The following is a 21,996-nucleotide window of genomic DNA, read 5'->3' as shown; positions in this document are numbered from 1 at the left end:
TGTGATGCTGCTAAGGTGAGGTGGTGCGGGACTCGGGGATTAGAACGTGAGTCTAAATTATGTGTCTTATGCTGTGAAGTCATGTGCCATGGCCGCTGCAGTACAGCTGTGGAAGTAGTGTCAGCATGTGTTTATAACTACTAGGACGAACTACTGACACGTACTGGTCTGAAAGTTCTGGGGTACGGAAAATATGTGAGGTAGTGTGTAGAGTCTCATGCTGCTAAGCTGAGCTGCTGCCAGACTCGGGGATGAAAGCGTGAGCCCAAACTGTGTGTCATATGCTGTGAAGTCATGTGCTCTGGCCGCTGTGCCACATCTATGCAAGTAGTGTCAGCATATATTTATAGCTACTTGGATTAACTTTTGTTTCAAACATTGTAACTTGTGTATGGTGCTTAGGGGGTGTTATATAGGGAGTGTGAAGGTAAATTCTCGTGTATGAAATGAATTTGGTATTTGGAAAGTGGAAAGCACTGACTACTACGGGTCTGATGGCACTGGGAGCGTAAGGTGAGGTGCTGCTGGAGTTGGGAATAAAGCTGATGAACTACTGACCCCTATTGTGAACTTTTAACATGCACGTGCCGTTAAATGTTCGATAAAATGTTGCAAAAGTATATCGTTAGGTTGAAAAAAAAAGATGATTTTTTAACCTGCAGGTGTTGTAGAAGGTTCCAGAAAGTGTGGTGATAAAATAGGTTGAACTTGTGACCTGTATGCGGTGCGGAATAATAAGTAGCTTTTCGGAAGGAAAATTCAAAATCAACCAATGAAGGTAAGTTTTGGAATGTCGTTGAGGGAATGAAGTATTCTGATTTGTTCTTTACATGTATTTATGTGTGGAGCAAAGAGAAATTGTGCCATTCCTGGTTTCATTCTTGATGAAGTCGGATCTTTACATGTACTATGTGAGAAAGAGAGAATTGAAATCTGGATAACAACTACAAAGGTGAGTTAGAAATGAACAAGGTGTATTATGTGTTTTATAGTATTGATTAAGTATTTGAGGTGATGTTTTTAATTTTGGAAGTATTTTTTATTTCAAAGTAATATAGTGTTAGTAAAGTGTGGTGTTTGATATTGGTTATGAAATATGCATAAAATTTGAGCTGTTGTTATATAAGTATTTTATATATGTTTAGGAATTTTTCACAGAGAAGAAGTGTAGTCATCTTTATAGGACTGTATTGTTTTGAAAATGAGGTACAGCGTTAATTTGAGTTTGTAATGTATTTGGGGAGATAAAGAAAATGTCGCACGTTTGCAACTGATACTTTTTGTGGAAATAGTGGGGTGAGGGTGGTGGTAGGAGACGTATGTGTTATTAAGTTAAAAGCCATAAAACGAAATGCAAAAATGTTATGTGGGCAGGTTGTGGTCTTATTTTTGACACTGAGAGGTAGGTTTGAATGTAAGTCAGGGTAAGCTGTTGTACAGTGGGGCCATGTACAGTGTTTGGAGATTACATGGAGAGGAGATGGAGCTAGGAAAAGTGATACGTTCCTTTTATATGTACACATAGTTTGAATCATGTGATCCTAAGTTGAGATATAATAAGAATATGGTTACTGGTTTGCATTTGGGTATAGTTAATAGTTTTTGTAGTTTCAGACTAGTGAATTATAAAAAGGTAGATATACTAAAATATATGGTAGTAAACGTATTAATTATTGTCTGTTCTTATGGAATAGAAGTAGTTGGGGAGTGCTTCTTTAGAAGAGATGTTTTATAAATGTGTGAGAGAGAGAAAAAAGTAAATGTGCGGTATATTTTCTGTATGACTTTGTTGACATTAGAGAACTACATGTGATTATAAGTGGTACTATTTGTCAGGCTGTGTCGCTGTGGCGGATATATGTAGGTGTTTAAGTGGTTCGTGTTTTACTGATGGTGAGCTTCACTGTCCCTTTTGAGACACTCGTCAATTTATTCATTCCATTTAATATCTTTAATATAGATACAGTAAAGGGACTGTAGATCAAAAGTTTGGAAATTAGAGCTTTGTTTACTTTCCCCATGCCCTGCTATACACTCTACAGAGTGTTTAAGCGACTTTCGTAACATATAGATGTCTAGCTAGTAAAGGTGGTGTAGTTTGACTTGGCCCATTTATAAACCGTGCTATGGGATGGTTTATGTTTTACCCGCCAATTTGCATGTTTGAATACTTTTTGCTGATAAGTGTTCCGGCAGACACTTGTTAAAATTAACGTCGTATATTGGTATAGTGGTGCTACTAGGAATGGGGGGTTTCTGTTTGATTTCGTACTGTTAAGAACGGGCGGGGGTGGGTGTGGGGGAGGTAGTTATGTTGCTGTATGAAATACAGAATATAGTAACGTGGAGATGTGGAGCTACTAAAGGTGATGTAGTACCACTGGGAACACTTATAAAGCACCCTATGGCATGGTATATGTTTTACCCGCCAATTTGCATGTTTGAATACTTTTTGCTGATAAGTGTTCCGGCAGACACTTGTTAAAATTAACGTTGTATATTGGTATAGTGGTGCTAATAGGAATGGGGGGGTTTCTGTTTGATTTCGTACTGTTAAGCATGGGCGGGGGTGGGTGTGGGGGAGGTAGTTATGTTGCTGTTTGGAATACAGAATATAGTCACGTGGAGATGTGGAGCTACTAAAGGTAATGTAGTACCACTGGGAGCAATTATAAAGCACCCTATGGCATGGTATATGTTTTACCCGCAAATTTGCATATTTTAATACGGTTTGCTGATGAGCTTTCAAGGAGATATCTGTTGAAGTTAAGGCTGTGTATGGCTATAGTGGCGCTTCTACGTTTGCTTGGGCTCTTTCTTTTATTGCGTAAAGTTATGCAAGGGCGGGTGTTGAGGTGGTGTAGTGCTATTGTGACTATTTATAAACCGTCTTATGGTATGGTGTATGTTTGAGTTGCAAAATTGTAAGTTTTAATAGCTTTTGCTGATGTCCTCCCAGCAGTGCCCAGACACAGGAGGGGTGTGTGCAAAGTCCTCCCAGCAGTGCCCAGACACAGGAGGGGTGTGTGCAGAGTCCTCCCTGCAGTGCCCAGACACAGGAGGGGTGTGTGCAGAGTCCTCCCAGCAGTGCCCAGACGCAGGAGGGGTGGGTGCAGAGTCCTCCCAGCAGTGCCCAGACACAGGAGGGGTGTGTGCAGAGTCCTCCCAGCAGTGCCCAGACGCAGGAGGGGTGGGTGCAGAGTCCTCCCAGCAGTGCCCAGACACAGGAGGGGTGTGTGCAGAGTCCTCCCAGCAGTGCCCAGACGCAGGAGGGGTGGCTGCAGAGTCCTCCCAGCAGTGCCCAGACACAGGAGGGGTGTGTGCAGAGTCCTCCCAGCAGTGCCCAGACACAGGAGGGGTGTGTACAGAGTCCTCCCAGCAGTGCCCAGACACAGGAGGGGTGGGTGCAGAGTCCCCCCAGCTGTGCCCATGGAAAGAAAGGTGTTGAGTACACACAGATACAATGGCCACAATTGTCAGGCAGGTGCTCAAAGACCCAGCAGAACACGAAACACATGTGTGCGAGGCTGGGAGTACACACATGCATAGTGCGGAAAAGGGAACATGTACACATGAAGTCCTGTCAATATACTCCAGTCACAAGTACAGTGACCCCCAAGGATGACACAAATGATGCTGGTGGAGACCTTGGCCAGCATGCATGGCCAAAGTTGAAGGGGTCCGTCACACACCCAGCAAATGTAGACACAGCACTGCACAAATGTCTTCACAACACCCTGCAGGGAAGATGTCAGGGTCCACAGAGGAAGGTACACACCTTGGGACAATGTCACCATGCAGTAACAGCTTACATGAGCAAAGTTTGATAGCAAATACCGTGTGATGGCACACAGATAACAGGGTCCACCCCACGAACAGCACACTACAACATATCCCAGACACCTAACACATTATCGCCACCCCAAATCATGGAGCAGCACCACCAACAGCAATGCCAGAAAAGCAGTAGTGTGGCAAGGAACATAAAATAGCTTTATTCAGCAATGTTCTAAAATGAATGCGTGTCCCCTAGCTTGCCTGCACAGTTCAGACTACCTTGTCATCCACAGGGGGGGGGAGCATCATGTGGGGGGGAAGGACCAGGCACCGCAGGGACAGGAGGGGCAAGGGTAGGTGTTGTGGGTGCAGGGACGGACGACTCCAACACAGGGGGTGGGGCAGTGCCAAAGGTGGATTCGAGCACGGCGCTGCACACTACTGCCAGGTCGCCCAGTGTCTCCCCTGCACCCGAAGAAACCACAGGCCCCAAGGAGGGGGGGGTCGCAGGGATGGGTTGCAGCACTACCGGGGGAGGGTGTGGACAGGGAGGGGGACTCAACCACCCTGACCGGGGACTCCTTTGACCGCTTGCGGGGTGGTGTCACTTTGGGGCTCAGGGACAGAGCGGCCATGAAGGAGTCTTTGGTGGAATCCTGGCCAGGAGAGCTGAGGGGAGTGAATTTGGAGTGTGGTGGTCGTGAGGAATGTGGACTCCCACTCTGGCTGCGTGTCTTCCGTTTCCCCCCCGACCCAGTGGGTGTGCCTACTTCACCCTGTGTGTGCGTGCCAGGAGGTGTGCGCTTTGCCTTCCCTGGTGGTGTGGTGCCTGTGTCTGGTCAGGTGCGTGCATGGGGACGTCTGGGTGTGCTTTGGACAGGCATGGGAGTGGGAAGTGTGGATGGTTCAGGGGTAGGGGGGGGACATAGCGCTGCAGGAGACCCACTGCTGCAGTCAGTGTCGAGTCTATGGACCTCAGCAAGTTGCGTTGGTCAGACTGCGCAGATGAAATGCCCTCCATGTATGCCTCCATCTGGTTGAGCACTCGGCTGTGGCCATGGAGGACATTAAGCATCGCAGTCTGACCAACCTGCAACTGCCGCAGGATGTCCACAGACTCGGCATTGGTGGCAGCAGTGGAGACAAGGGCAGGGGGTGCGGTGCCTGGCAAGAAGGAGACACGTGGTGACCTAGCACGGCGGGAAGGGACACGAGCAAGTGGGAGGCCGGTGATCGGAATGGAGGGGGCGGGTAGTGATGGAGTGCTGGTGTCAGCTGTGGGAGCAGCCTCCGCCCCCTCGGAGTGCTCAGCCTCGGACCCGTCTGCGTCATAGTTGGTGGTGGTTTGACTGGACAGGTCCTCCGCTGCACTCCCGTCGGCCTCCGTGCCACTCGATGTGCCAGCCAACTCAGCACTGCTGGCACTGGTGCTTGCTCCCTCCTCACGGTCCGTGCCAGTGTCTCCCTCGTAGTCCCCCGACGATGCTGTGGGCAAGGTGAAGAGGCAGGAGAAATCAGACACCTGTATACATATGTCACATGAGTCAACTCTACATAGGTCACAGTGCATAGCCTGAAAATCAACAAGAGTAACATCTACAATACAAGGTACAAATGTAGTCCCTGCAACACACAGTTTGTTGACCCACCATGCCACTGTTAAAATATGGAGAGCATGACACAATAGCAAATAACTTGATATCAAATTGTACAGAGGAGCCAGGCTCTGGGGACAATCTAGCACAGCATCAGCGACACACAGAGCGTAGCCAAGAAAGGGATGAGCAGGAACCATGTCTATCAACTCTTGGGACATGCTGCAAAGGTAATACTGAAAACCATGGCCAACATGACTGGGGCACTGCACCTTGAGTGTTTGGCCACACAAACATCACACACTGGCCAGACCGAGCAAGGAGACTTCAGGTTTCGACATGTAGGCCTTGCCCGCACCAACCCCCCCCCCCACCTGAGACAATGTGATTGAGACAGAGGAAGTACTTACACCTCTTAGTCTGGGATGAAAACACATGGCCCGCAATTAATCCTGATCGCACACAAACTACCCCTGGTGCGCCTGTCCCCATATATCACTGACAAACAACCATCATCATATAGTTGTACCAAGACACACAGGCACTGGCCCCTGTGAGTATGCACCAGCTAAATTAGGTCACCCTGTACAGTGGACACATGTAGCACAGTATACGTGAATACAAATGAGGCCAGGGTACTATGCCACAGGGCCCAAACTATGCTGAAGACACAGAGAATGTCCACATTGTCTGATGACACACATGATACCTAGGAAAAGGTGCCCCAGGGGACTGTAGTGGCCACACTACTCCATGGCCCTGGATGGATATGACTGGAACACAAGCCACCATCCCTGCACTATGCATATCTCACACTCAAGCACATCATGTCAGAGGGCACAACATTCGACATGCAGGCAGTAAGGCAGTACACATGAAACACACACTCCCATGTCGGGACTCAGCATCAGTGCCAACTCTAACATGGACCCCACAATGACAGAACTGGCCAGGGCACAGGCAACGTGCAAAAACCTGTTACACACCACCCCCACACATGATGTTGCAAGCATTGGGCACTTGGAGTAACTGCCAGCCTAGATGACCTTGTGCAAGAGTGACTACACACAGACCAGGGAACACATGGCAAGGAGGGGAAGGGAGGAAGAACAGCACCGCTTTACTTTGGGGAACAGGATATGCACTGCACATTTAAACCCTGGCAGTGTATCCATGCAACTGCGCACTTCCAAAAGCTGGTCACACACAACAAACACACATGTACCTACCCCCTTCCTGCTGCTGCTTCTCCAGTAAATGCCTGTCCAAGTCAAATCAAATCAAATCAAATATATATCTTTATTCGGATATTTACAAATAACCATAAAAGATTCACATCATCAAGTCAATATACTTTTGTTAAAAACCACAATCAGATATACATAATACCCTAAAATCATCAATACATAAAATCTCAAAATGCAAGATCATAAAAAGCAGGATAATTAAGTGCTAAAGTTCATTTGTCGGCAACCTTCTTGTGCCTATTAATGATTGTCTGTATCTGAGATGAAACTTTTATATTCGTATTGGCAAGGGAGCAATCCTAGCAGTTAGTCCTCTCCTCTAGTGTTTCTTAATCTAACTGCCAGTCGCAAAAAGTGCACAGCGCTAAATAATACAAATGGGTCAGCAGAGAGTTTAAGAAACAAGAGGGCCACTTTAGCCTGTCTAATTTTCGCGCGTTTCAAGATGTTTTTTAGAAACCGCTTCCTGGGAAGGTCGTAAAATGGACATATAAGAACGAAGTGAATGGTGTCTTGCAGAGATCGTTGATCGCAGCCGCAACACCCTTTTTTGCTAACATCATTCGTGTAACCAGCTGGAACTGAAAGAATATGGTGCAGGAGGTTTAATCTAAATCTTGTTATCAGGAATCTATCATGTCTGTTGTGTATATTGGACAGGTAAAATTCCATCCCTGCACAATTTTTTGTAAGCTGGTGTTCTCTTACAGTGGATTTCCGCCCTTCCCTTTCCTCTCTAACGTTAGCTGAATATCGTGAGAAGTCTGCCTTTATGGCCCCCTTGTCTCTCTTTCCTATTGTGGAGGGGTCATCAAAAAGATTAGCATGGCCCAGACTAGTTAGTGTGTCCTTTACATATTTGAGCCAGGATATTTGCAGCCCCTTGTCCCCCTTTAAACAGTCCTCCAAGATTTGTCTGCTAAGGGTTGCCTCAGGGTTTATCCAGATTTTAATCCAACAGATGATGGGTTTGAGGCATGCCCTATCACTAATATAGGGGATACCCAGCTCTTCGTGGACTATGAAAGAGGGAATACTTTGAGGGACTTGCAAAAGTCTCCTCAGGAACTTATCTTCCTCAATCTGAATTTTTCTCCCATTTGTAAAGCCCCACACCTCACTTCCATACAGGGTTTTAGCGCAGCAGACAAGACTATATAAATGTACAATTTCGTTGGGTGACCAACGACCCAGTCTGCGTGCATAATTCATAATTGACCCCTCGGCACCAAGTTGTTGGGTACATTTATGACTTACAAGCGGTTTAAAATTTAGGTCTTTGTCAAAAACCATACCCAAGTAGTTAAAATGTTTCACCTTCTCCAATTTGTGTGTGCCTATGGTGAAAACACAATTCTTATGTGGGGTTTTTCCTACTTCCATAATGAAAGATTTTGTGAGGTTAGGGACTAAGTCAAGGTCTGCCATAAAACTGACAAATCCCCCGATGAGGGCCTGCAGGCTCCTGCCAGTGCGCGCCAGGAGGACCGCGTCATCTGCGTAAAGGAGGACAGGTATTCCTTTCCTCCCTATGCAGGGGCAATCTGCCTCCAGGGCTCCGAGCGCCTTGTCTAGCCCGTTGATATAAAGCGTAAATAGGAAGGGTGCCAGGATACATCCTTGTCTCACCCCGCCCTTACACTGAAATTCCTCAGTGACGTCGCCCTCATTTGTATACCTGACCCGTGCCGTAGTATTTTGGTGAAGCATACGCAGAGCGTGGATCAAACCAGGATCCACGCCCATGGCACTCAGGATTTCCCACAGCCTTCTTCTGTTGACACAGTCGAAGGCCGCTGAGAGATCCATGAATGCCAGGTAAACTGTCCCCTCCCTGGCCACAGTATACTTTGCCACCAGATGGTAAAGGTTAAGGCATTGGTCAGTTGTGGAGCGCCCTTTTCGGAAGCCATACTGTACGTCAGTAATAATATTGTTTTCGTCCGCCCATATCATTAGACGATTTAAAATGACTCTTCCCAAGACTTTCGCCGTTACATCTATTAGGGATATTGGGCGATAACATTGAGGGTCATTTTTGTTACCCTTCTTAAATATGGGCACAATGACGGCCGTAGACCATGATCTCGGCATGCCCACCTCCATGGCGGTGTTAAAAACCCTAGTTAAAATGGGGGCCCAAAGATCTGTCTGGCTTTTAAATAAATCAGGAGGTATCCCATCTGGCCCTGGCGCCTTCCTCACTACTAGGCCTTCTATGCCCAGTTGAACCTCGTCCACCATAATGGGTGTCCAGTCACTAGTGGGGCAACCATTTACTGGTGTTAACTGCGCCTCCGGTGCCCCACGATTATACAATCTTGAGAAGTGTGCCTCCCACGCCTCTGGTAAAATATGGGAGGCCAATTGTGGTTTATCTAGGGGTTGGAAACAAGGGGCGTTTATTACCCTCCATAAACTGCTCATATCTTTAAGCTCGGCAGCCTCTCTTAAAGAAACCCATGCTTCATTTTGTAGGGCTATTTTCCGTGACTTGGTCGCCTTTTTGTAGCTACTCCGGCAAGCGGCTATCTCACCTTTGTCCTTAGGGGCCTTGGTTAATGCCAACTTCAGGTCCCTGTGGGCCTTTGAGCAGTTCTTATCGAACCACCTGGGACTAAAGTCACCCTTAGTCTTGGATTTACTTCTTAAGAGACTATCGATAGGCAGAGCAGTGCCCTCAAATGCTTCAATTAAGTCCGTCCCCTCTATCTTGGGATCTAAGCACCTCCAGATATGATTCTCGGCATTGTCGAGGAGAGCTCTGTGGAGTTCATCGCCATCAATGTAACTCCATTTGATTCTTCTCCCCTGGTCCCTGATTTGTATTCACCCACAGTAGATACTTCAACCCCCTTGGTACCAAGTATGTCCGCTAATGATAAAACCAAGGGGTTATGATCGCTGAACACGCTAGGTATTATCTCAAAATGGGCTACCCTACTTTCAAACACAGTGGATATAAAAAAATAATCTATAATTGAATCCCTTCCTCTCCCCTTAAAGGAAGGGATCAATGAGTTAGGTGTCCCATTCCTGATCATGTCCATCGTGTGGGTTAAAGCGAACTTGCCGAGAATTCTAGTTAGTGCCAGGCCCTCACTGGAGTGTTCCGGATGCCAACCAATGGTAGTGGGACAGGCATCCCACATCCCATCTTCCCATTTCAAGTATGGGCACTGGTGGCAATTAAAATCCCCCATAAGAATTAATTGGGTGCCTGCATCCCTTGAATCATTTAGACTAGTCAACCTCTCTTCCAGTTCAACCAAGTTTAGCATGGATTGTCCTGCATTGTAAAAATTAATAAAAATAATCTTTATACCCTTTATTATGAGTTTCACTCCCTGGAGGCAACTTGAATCCCATTCCAGGTCTACCCACCTCCCATTCAGTGCCAGTGCCACGTACATACTTAACCCTCCCATGGCACGGCCCATAGTTGATTTCCTGGCTGCGACAAAGAATGACTTGTAACCTTCAATAAATGAGGCATTGTTACTTATTTCCCATGTCTCCTGGAGGCAAATAACATGATATTTTCTAATAAAATCTAGCCAGTCCAAATTATGAATTTTAGATGCCAAACCAGCAGTATTCCAGGAGATCAGCCTCAAATCGTTATGGTCTGGGTCTTGACCTTTTGATGCACCGGGCAAGTTCCTTGGGGTGGTGCCCCTAAATAGACAATTGGCATGAGGTCTCCTGGATCCAGCTTCTCTACCCACCATGCCTACATCGCCAACTGCAACATCTGGGTCGGGGGCCCCCAAAACCAAATCAGGTACCATTAAGGGAGGCGATTGTACATGGTTACTAAAGGTATCTATGTCTGTCACATACTCCCCGTTCCCTGGTGTCGTCAGTCAATCTTGCTCATCCAGGGGGGATAGACTTGAAAGGGGGGCAAATCTATTCGATTGAAAGCCGTGAGCCTCCTCCCTTCTTCTCTGTACTGCCCCAGACCCCAGCCAACTAGTACCCTTGGGCGAAGCTCTATTTCTATAAAAGAAATGCAGAGGTAACATCCTAATACAGGACCCAGGGACTCCTTCCTCATATCGATTGTCCAACAAATCTCTGACTAGCTCAGGATACCTGAGGTTAACTATCACACAGTCGCCCGCAAAATTTTTCGCGGACTTTCCAATCCAAGCTACCCTCCTAGCCATAAGGATATGCCTGTGCTGCAAACTTCTATCAGGTGTGTTATTGAGTAACCAGTGTGAGGCTTTATTGATCAGAGCATTGGTTGTTTCCTCTCTATCGTTGTTCAGACCCGGCACTCCTACTAATACAATCGAATAGGGGCTAGAGGCGGGGGGCAAATCCAGAATCTGGAGGCCTGGGGTGCTTTGAACACAAGCATTCGCAGTGTTTTTTTCCCTGATAGCTTGCTTGCTTGGTCCCCAGCAGGACTCATTAGGTTCGGGAGGGAGTTGTGTGGGGCCCTGGGCCATGCCACCAAGGGTTCTGTTGCTTGTATTCCTGTAGTCCGGGGGTACTTGCCTATGGGCTCTAAGATCAGGGTCGGGATTAGTTACAGACTTAATTCCAATATCCTCCACTACTGGCTCCTTCTCCCTCCTCAGTGGAATAACCCCATTGTGCTGCTCACTAACTGAGTTTACCAGCCCACTTATCTTCTCCACGAGATTTAAAACTACATTCAGGACTGGGTCTAGGTGTTGGGCTAAAAGCTGTTCCATTTTTTCCCCAAATGCTGTGGTGATATCCTGCAGCTCCCCCACCCTATTTATATTTTGACAGCCTGGGCATGCTATATTCTCATGGTTTGTATTCCCTCTTTTGCTAGACGTGATTTGCCCTCTGCGGCCAGACTTGCTAGGAAGATTAGCAGCACACCTTCCACCACTCTCTGGTTGCCCTGCCGCAAGTTGAGATCTTTTAGAACGTGTGATAACTTCGCTAATGGGTGGTTGTATAGGGTGTAAGTTAGGCATTAGTGATTGTGCACTAGTTGCCCCCCTAGGTACTTCTCCCCCTATGATGTTATTATCATTAACCAGGTCAATGTTGGTACTAGCGGACTTAGGGCTCCCTATATTAGTGTGGTCAGTTGTCAGTTGACCTATTGGGTCTGAGCCCCCCCGAGAGCTATTATCTATCACTATCGGAGTATCAGAGGACTGAGGCTGAGGTGGATGTGCTTGCGTCATTTGGGGCACGCACGTTCCTCCGCCAGGCGTAGGGCAAAGGGCTATGTTGCCCAAAGAAGACCGTTTATTAGCAATTAAAGAGTCCAGCGAAAGCCGTTTCTCAGTCATCAGGATCTCGTGGGCTAGGAGTGACTCAGCGCGTATAATAAAGGCGTCCAGGGTTCCCCTAACCCCTCCCTCAGCCCTTATGTGCTGGTTTTTTGGTTTGACCATGATCTGACTGACTCTACACCACTCGTTTGTTCTTCAGCCTTAATGGGGAATAATGTATCTTGTATATCATAGAGGGTACAATGTCCCGACAGTCCTCTCCTGTGGCCCACCTATCACCTAGCAATACCATAAACCAAACGATGGGGCCATACACAAACCAAGTACCTCCACAGGGTGCGAAGAAATCAGGATACAATGGATGTGTCCAGTTAGTCCTCCACACGAACAACGTGTAACTCAAACATAAGGGACAGGGCCCAGCCCTGCCTCTTCCTGCCCCGGACGGCCACAGACGGTCCCGCCCTTGTCCCGGGCTTCTCCCGGCGCCGCCCGAACGCGGTCCCGCGACGCGGGAGCAGCGTTGATGCTTTAAGCGCCTCCTGGCGCGCAACTATCGGTCAGCTGGTTTGGACCGCTCTGGCTGCTGGGGCGTGTAGTCCCGACTCCCCACTGCGGCCGCGCTGGATGTTAATGCGGCGGCGGGAGACCGGAACAGCTTCAATCAGCAGGGCAACAGGAGCAGGCAACGAAATCCACAGGACTGCACCACCGGGAAGGGGCGAGGAGCCAGGTAGGTGTGTGAGTAGAAACCCGCTCTGCCGAAGCAGCGTTGATGCTTTAAGCGCCTCCTGGCGCGCAACTATCGGTCAGCTGGTTTGGACCGCTCTGGCTGCTGGGGCGTGTAGTCCCGACTCCCCACTGCGGCCGCGCTGGATGTTAATGCGGCGGCGGGAGACCGGAACAGCTTCAATCAGCAGGGCAACAGGAGCAGGCAACGAAATCCACAGGACTGCACCACCGGGAAGGGGTGAGGAGCCAGGTAGGTGTGTGAGTAGAAACCCCAAGTCGGGGAAGACCACCGCCAGCACACGCTTATGGATGTGGGTCAGACGCCGGCACCCACGGTTTTTTTGGCTCTCAGGTGAGTCCCCCAGCAGGACCCATGCAATCCTCCGCGTCCAGCACCGGATGTCCTGCCAGCGTTCCCTCACCTGGGCTAGGCACCGCTTCCGACCATCCGTCCTCCTCACGGCACTGACGGCTTGCTTCCAGATCTCCCCCTTGGCACAGACGCCTACCTGTGAGGATGCAAAAGTGACAATACATCAATCCACCTTATCAATGATACAGAGACACACATATTACAAATCATGCATGTTTGAACTGGCCATAGTATGCAGCCAACTCATTGCACCTTTGTCATAGTGACATCATCCTCCTGGGAATGGCCAAATGCAGTAGGTGCCATTGAAAGTACACAGGTGGCATGAGGGGTGCAACACAATCAACGATGCAGGCTCACACTGTGCATCCCAAGCTACAACAGGAATCTGAACAGTAACCCTAAGCAGTCACATGCCCCAGCCCACTTACGCTACCTCAGCAGAGTACACAGACACACACAGGCACTGAACAATCACCTGGCATTGGCAACTGCCGCTACAAACCTCACTCTGCACATGTGCCACTAGACTGGGGGTGTCACAGATGTGGGGCTGTCTCAGCACGGCAGATATCCAGCACAGCTCCCTGCACACATCAGATGGGCAGGGTGTATCCTTCCCACATGCAGCTGGGGTGCAACACTCCACATATGCACACACCCACATGACAGGGGACTCACACACACACACCAATGTCCAGGGGACGACCACATCATTTGTACACTCTCACCACAGGTACACTGAACAGACACACATCTGTGGGTCCTGGCACCTGTCACCCTGGGGGGAGCACAGACTCACATCAGGACTGTAGAAACAACATTTCCTGGAGGATTAGGCAGTCCGAAAGCGGCATGCACCATGCAGTGATCGTCACAGTAAGCACCATGCTAGTGCGTTGTGCACACAGGAACTACAGCATGCTCTGCATGGGAGACATGAGCCCTTCCCCCCCCCTGAGAACTACTATGAAGAACTCTGCATGTCTGTCACACCTGGACACAATGCCAGAAGTCACAGTCAGAAAAAGGGGCACAGTTTAAGCTAGTGGAGTCTGCACTCACCTGCTCCCCTGGTCGACCATACAGCATGGTGTACTGTGGGAGGATCACATCCAGCAACACCATATTCTCCTCCATGGTGAATGGCTGGGCCCTCTCCACAGACCTGGACATGGTGCCAGAGGAATGACAAGAAGCAGCAGTGTTGTGGAATGAAAGGATGTGCAGGCAAGTGCTCTCTCAAGGGACCTGGCTGCCTTATATCTTCCTTGCTGTCCTGTTTCATTTACTGGAGTACAGAGTGATTGACTCAGTCACATTTGCATCCTACGTGTCCTCCAATCATTTTAAAACTACCCCAGTGACAGGCTTTGCATGGTTTTAAAATTGAGCATGATGTAATGTCAACAAACACATTGCAACAAAGTATATTGTCTCCAACCGACTTCTGCTGGTCACATGATGCAAAATTCAAACCTGAAACTCGGTCTCCATGACAACCAGCATGCATTTAGGCCCCTATACTTGTCCCTCATGTGTCCCCTATGTCAATCCTATGTCACAACACAGGTACGGTGCGTTCCACAGCCCTAGGGCACCCCAAATGCATTGCAACGGACCGTACACGCGTGTGTACGGTCCCATCACTATGGGAGTGCTGGCGAATGCGTATTCCATAGTGATATAGACCGTACACGCGTGTGTAGGGTCCCTATCACTATGATGGTGCTGGCATATGCGTACGCCATAGTGATAGGGACCGACCCTACACACGTGTGTGTACGGTCCGGACTACTATGGCGTACACGTACGCGAGCACCCCCATAGTGATAGGGACCGTACACACGTGTGTGTAGGGTCGGTCCCTATCACTATGGGGGTGCTCGCATACGTGTACGCCATAGTAGTCCGGACCGTACACATGCGTGTGTACGGTCCCTATCACTATGGGGGTGCTCGCGTACGTGTACGCCATAGTAGTCCGGACCGTACACACGTGTGTGTAGGGTCGGTCCCTATCACTATGGGGGTGCTCGCGTACGTGTACGCCATAGTAGTCCGGACCGTACACACGCGTGTGTACGGTCCCTATCACTATGGGGGTGCTCGCGTACGTGTACGCCATAGTAGTCCGGACCGTACACACGCGTGTGTAGGGTCGGTCCCTATCACTATGGCGTACGCATACGCCAGCACCCCCATAGTGATAGGGTCCGTACACACGTGTGTACGGTCCATAATCACTATGGCGTACGCATACGCCAGCACCACCATAGTGATAGGGACCCTACACATGCGTGTACGGTCCGTATCACTATGGCGTATGCATACGCCAGCACCACCATAGTGATAGAGACCCTACACACGCGTGTACGGTCCGTATCACTATGGCGTACGCATACGCCAGCACCACCATTGTGATAGGGACCCTACACACGCGTGTACGGTCCGTATCACTATGGCGTACGCATACGCCAGCACCACCATAGTGATAGGGACCCCACACACGCCCTCGGAGCATATGTACGGTGGGATTCACACCTGACAGTGGTGACAGGCGGCACAGAGGAATGAATTGAGCTGTCATACATGGCCAAGGCTGGACATCAAGGCATTGTCGGTGCAGTACTACATGTGTTGGGCACAGGTGGGTCAGGCTGTGATGTGGCACCATACTCCTGAGGTGTGAAGCGAATTACAGTATGATGAGCTGTGTACACATGTCACGTGTGATGGTGCCCTATGTGCCACACATCCCTTCACTCCTTTGACATGTGTGCATGTAGTACTGACTTGGTAGGCCATGCGTCCCTGGCATGGCACAGTCACCGACACCCGCAAATGTCCCCTGATGCCAGGTACACGGAATGTTACCCCTGACAAGTGAATGCCCGCGTTGCATGCTGTAGCTATGTCATGTGTGTGTCATGTGTTCCCATAGGTTTGCTGTAGGTGTTTGGTCAAATGCATCTGCAGTTGCTGCAACCAACATGTGTCTGTGTGTAGATGGGCATGGCACACTGTTACGCACACCAGCACACATGTGTAATCCGACGTTAGGTGTGTATGTATGCATCGACACGGAGTTCCAAAACAAGGACATATCTGCATACTCTCAATGTATGTGTGATCAATCTTGACATGTAATCCTTCATGGCAAGGTGTGTGGTCTGTCCTTATTCTATGACATGTGACCTGTGCCTCTAGTGTTCCGCAACCTGTCTGTACAATAAACATCCTTCTTCTGCACATATTTGGATGTCTGTAACTGCTGTAATGCATCTGCCTGCTCACTTACACTGGCCCACAGCTAGTTTCATGGCATGGCATATTGAGGTTGAGAATCAACGTTTGTAGCTGGCTCTTGGTAGGAGTGTCACATGCCTGGCATACGTGTCCAGGGCATATTGCACAGACCTGACTCTGTATGTAGCATATGTGTATTGCCTGGTGAGCATGTGCTCTGTACATTGATATTGGTGGTGTACTGTACTCACTCTTCGTTGTCCCTTCTAATTCACTGCAGGGCTCCGCCTCTCCTTCGACCAATTCCGGACTTGGCTGACATGCGGGAAAATGACTGTATACACCGCTACCGCTTCCCCCAACGCTTGATTGAGGACCTGACGACACGGCTGGCACCACACCTCCAACCGCTACACAGGTATCCTACTGCACTGACACCCAAGATGAAGGTGATGGCAGCCCTACATTTCTTGGCCACGGGTACCTTTCAACATACCATTGCCCATGTCGGTGGCATGTCCCAAACCATGTTCAGCCGTGTTCTGCATGATTTTTTAGAGGCCATGTTGGGGCACCTGGATGAGTTCATTAAATTCCCAACTCCTGAGCAGTTGACAGCTGTCAAGTGTGAGTTCTATGCCCTGGGAGGGATGCCCCATGTCATTGGGTCCATAGATGGAACACATGTGGCTTTAGTACCACCACAGGCACAGGAGAAAGCCTTCCGTAACCGCAAGCATTACCACTCCATTAATGCCCTTGCGGTGTGTCTTGCCAACATGGTGATTTCACATGTCTGTGCTCGTTTTCCAGGATCAGCACACGATGTGTACATCATGAGGCGTAGCAGGGTGCCTGAAATGATGCTGCAGCTGCGCAACGAACGAGCATGTATTGTTGGTGGGTATACTCTGGCAGTCCTGTATTTAACGTCATCTTCCTGTCTTACTGCTTCTCCTGACCCACTCTTGTCCATGATGTTTCCATGAAGGGGACGCTGGCTATCCCAACATGCCATCGCTGATCACGCCTCTCCGCAACCCCAGCACAGCTGCCGATCTCCGCTACAACAACGCCCATGGGCGGACCAGGCGAGTGATAGAGAGGACGTTTGGCCTCCTGAAGAACCGATTCCGTTGCCTCCACAAGACCGGTGGCGCACTCCCATATGCACCGGTGAAGGTCTGCAAGATATTCCTCGTGTGCTGCATGCTGCACAACATGGCAGTGGAGAAAGCTGTGCCACTCATCCTGGATCCAGATGAGCAGGACCATCCACCCATGGAGGATGAAGGGCTTGGTCACGAGGCAAGTGATGTGGAGGAGGAGGAGGCGGTAGAGGACATGCGGAGTCGGCTCATACGCGACTTCTTTGCTTAGTGGTGAGTTCCAGTGTCTGAGTGTGCACGCATTGGGCTGTGTGTGGCAAGTGTTGCAATGTGTGTGTCCATCTGCATGTCTTCCAAGTGAGTCAGAGGTGTGTTTGGATGTGTCACTCGAGTGATGGTGCAATAGAAGAATGTTTTTCCAGAGTCATCATTGTCACCTAGCATGTTGACAACCTAATACGTGTCGAGTACATGCACATGCATGCGGATGTGCTTCTTTTGGCTGACTTCTGGTATGTCTCCCATCCACAGGTACTTGCGCATGCTGTCTGCTGGTGGCATTGTTGTGCTCCTGCTATTCCTCATGAACACAGCAACATGTGCTGAATCAGCGTTACATGCACGGACAAGTTCGAAAATCTCCTTCGGGTAAGGGATGCAGCACGGCTTTTTGGGAGTGGTATTTGTTTTGAATGTGTGTGCACTGCTCCTGTTCATGTTTGGATACTTTACATACATGTAGAATCACCATGGGGCACATGACATGGAGCAGATTTCACCTGCATTGATGGTCAGACTTGGTGACAGTCATCTGTAATGGGATTGTGGATTGTGATGGAGCCATCAATGTGTGTAACACTGCCCTCGGAAACATACGGGTTGCACCGGGTTGACATGGTGTGTGAATTCCCCATTAGGGGCTCAAGGGTGTATAGCAGCCTCTCCGTGAGCAGCAGGGGGTGTTTAGCTGTAACCCGTCACTTGTGTGCCACTGCCATGGATTTGCAGCATCTGTGGTGGTAAGGGGGGTGCCAGTGTTGGTCCCACGTGTTCATCCACATGACCTGTGTATGTCTTGACAGAGTTGCAGTAGCATTCCGACACACATTAGTAATAAAGGTGTCCCTCTGCCTCCAAGGTGCCTCATCTCTGTCAATGGTGGTCTGTTTCCACTGTGCATGAGGCATGTCTGGCATTGTTCTCAGAGATGGTGCATATGAGTCTATGTGTAGAGTAGCAAGATGCAAGCTGTTTGTCAGGGATTAGATTCTGTATTGTGCATGATGTCCATGGCTGTGTAGGTATTGTGGCATGTCAGTCTCCACGACGGCCACTGTGCTGCATGTGAATCCATTGTGTGTGTGTGTGCCATGTTGAACCAGACATTCCTTCCTTGACATACACTTTTTGCATAGTTCCTTCCTGAGATCCTTGTCTTTGTGTGCTACTTGTGGCATTGTTTCCTTGACATGGCGCATGCTGCTGCAGGCCCTGCAGCAAGGGCACCCAGTGTCCACGCAAACGAGCTGGTGTTCATCATGGATTGCTTGCTGACATGTGCTATGCTGATCAGTAGCATCTGTGCCTCATGCGGCAGCACACTCTGCATTATGCACAAGATCCCCAGTTCCATCCACCTCAAGGCAAGAGGGAGACCATCCCCCAGGTCAACTACGACATCCGTGTCTAATCCTACCCTGCACTCTACGGACATGTGCGTTAGAAATCACATGATACTTGTCCACATCCAGGGTGCATCTGCAAAGCTCTGCTACTACATCCGGCGACCAGGCCACATCAACGTCAAACAGAGATGGGGGGAGTGGATCACTGTCAGCTGCAGGATGACCTTCTCAATCCACGCACACACTCAGGATGCAGCCCACAAGCACAACACAACCTTGTGGCACTGTGATCCAACACCCAATAGTGCCATCTCCATGCATCCAACCTTGGCTGGCCCACCATTCTCCACATCCACCTGACTCAAGCATGCAGGACATGGTTCTGCCACGTGTCTACACATACCTGGGACTCCCACCCAGGACACTCCACATGATCCCTGACCTCTGCGCATGACAGTTGCTCTTCTAAATAGGTCTGTAGGCACAGTTGTGCGGGCACCCCCTCAGCTGGTTGGGCCCATCACGGGTGAGTATAGTGCTCCATGTCTGTCTTGGATGGTACATTGTGACCCATGTGTGTCCTGTGCCAGACTCAGACCCCAGGGTATGGATGTTTGGAGTTACTTCAGAAATCAGGCATGGTTTGACTTTACAACACACACATGTAGTGGAATAATGCAAAATGACGGCATCATCTTGTGATTGTGATGAATTTTATTAGTGCTCGGGTACATGTTTGGGGGGTGACAAGAGGTGCTTGGCGGGAGTGTAGAATCCAGAGTTCACAGGGGGAGTAGGTGTCCTTGCCATTGAAAGTCATCAGAGTCAGTGCCACAGTCTTTGTCAACATTGGTCAGACAGTGACCAGCAAGGCCATGTGGCAGAGAATGTCCTTTGCTGCTGTGCTGCTGTTGGGCCAGAGGGCCAGGTGCCAGGCCAGGTGACCTGGGAGAGGGTGATGTTCCGCTGACTCTCACGGTCTTTTTCGTGGACGACCCACCTTCCTGCGGGGACCCTCAGAGGTAGGCCTTGACGATGCTAGGGACACTCCGTCAGATGAATCCTCCTCCTCCTCCCTCCCTGTTTCTGGTGCTGCTCTACGCCTGGTGGCACAGGGAGGGTTTGCCAGGCTTTGGGCGATCTGACGGAGTGATTGGCTCACGTCCCTGTGCACCGCCAGGAGCTCTGCCAGTCTTGCCTCCATCCTGGCATGATGCTCGACCTGCATGGTCTTCATCTCATTGAGGGTCCCCACTACCTGGTCGATGCCTCTGGAGTCACGCCGGTATGCGTCCAGGATGTTTCTGACGTGTGACATAGCCGGTCCTGAGCCAACTGGGCAGGTTCGCGCCTCCGCCGTCCTCCACTCCCACCACCCCTGCCCACTTGCGCCTGGCCTGCCGTTGTGGGCACATCGGATCTCCGGGACCCCTGAGGGATGGCATTTGCGGTGTCGCCTGCCTCCTCCTGGGTGCCCGGAGAACCTTGTCCTTCCTGGACAGACTGGCTGCGTTGTTGTGTGCGGGCAGGGCTCCTGGGTGTCTCCTGAGATGTGGCAGGAATGGGGGTGGTGGTTGGCACAGTTGTACCTGACGCAGGTGCTGCAGGTGGTTGGACACCAGAGGGGCCAGGTTGGTCTGGGTCATCCACGGAGTGGTGAGAGTCGTCGCTGCCGGTGGGGTCCTCTTCACGCAGAGCCTGGTCCTGTGAGTCTTCCCCCCCAGTGTTGGGGAGAGCTCGACGACGTTGACCTGTGTGTGAGAGAGACAGTGTTAATTGTGTTACATTCGACATCCATGTTTCAATCATTTTTGATTTGGCACAGTTCCTCTGGGTGTTTGGATTTGGCTAGCATTCCTCTCACAGTGCACTTGTGCATGGGTATTTCCCTTGGCCACAGCTTTCGACACTTTACCTATGTGTGACACAATCTTAGTTGATGCATCTTTTGGGAACGCAGTCAGCAGTGTAGTGAGCGGGCGTAGCAAGTCATGCAGAGCCGCCTTACGTGTTGCACTGTACGTGGCCAAATGTTGTTTTTTCCATGCTATTTGAGAATGCAGGTAGGTAACTTAACAATTTGTGACAGGGTTCTGACAAACACAGTGGGTGGGTATACTGGGTGGAAGGTTCTGTTTGGGCCTGCAGCACGGATGTACTCATGGCCTAGTGTTCATCAAAGGTTGAAGGGGGGGTTCACGCACTGCGAAACCTTGTCTACATGCACACAGTCCACCTGCTGACGAGCGGACATGGCCACACCACCCAAGGGTGATTTGGTCTCCCTCTGTCTCCCTTTCTCCCTCCCTCTGTCAGCCTCCTCCCTCTGTCCGTCTCCCTTTCTCCCTCCCTCTGTCAGCCTCCTCCCTCTGTCTGTCTCCCTTTCTCCCTCCCTCTGTCAGCCTCCTCCCTCTGTCCGTCTCCCTCTATCTCCCTTTCTCCCTCCCTCTGTCAGCCTCATCCCTCTGTCCGTCTCCCTTTCTCGCTCCCTCTGTCAGCTTCCTCCCTCTGTCCGTCTCCCTCTATCTCCCTTTCTGCCTCCCTCTGTCAGCCTCCTCCCTCTGTCCGTCTCCCTTTCTCCCTCCCTCTGTCAGCCTCCTCCCTCTGTCCGTCTCCCTCTATCTCCCTTTCTCCCTCCCTCTGTCAGCCTCCTCCCTCTGTGCGTCTCCCTCTATCTCCCTTTCTCCCTCCCTCTGTCAGCCTCCTCCCTCTGTGCATCTCCCTCTGTCTCCCTTTCTCCCTCCCTCTGTCAGCCTCCTCCCTCTGTCCATCTCCCTTTCTCCCTCCCTCTGTCAGCCTCCTCCCTCTGTCCGTCTCCCTTTCTCCCTCCCTCTGTCAGTCTCCACCCTCTGTCCGTCTCCCTCTATCTCCCTTTCTCCCTCCCTCTGTCCGTCTCCCTCTATCTCCCTTTCTCCCTCCCTCTATCAGCCTCCTCCCTCTGTCCGTCTCCCCTTCTCCCTCCCTCTGTCAGCCTCCTCCCTCCCTCTGTCTGTCTCCCTGTGTCCACCTCTGTCTCTGTCCCTCTCTCTGCCCCTCTCCCTCCCTCTGTGTGTCACCC

The sequence above is a fragment of the Triturus cristatus genome, chromosome 2_1 (assembly GCF_964204655.1).
Source record: "Triturus cristatus chromosome 2_1, aTriCri1.1, whole genome shotgun sequence".
Lineage (NCBI taxonomy): Eukaryota > Metazoa > Chordata > Amphibia > Caudata > Salamandridae > Triturus > Triturus cristatus.
The sequence above is the reverse complement of the archived record's forward strand: the minus strand, read 5'-3'. Positions refer to the sequence as shown.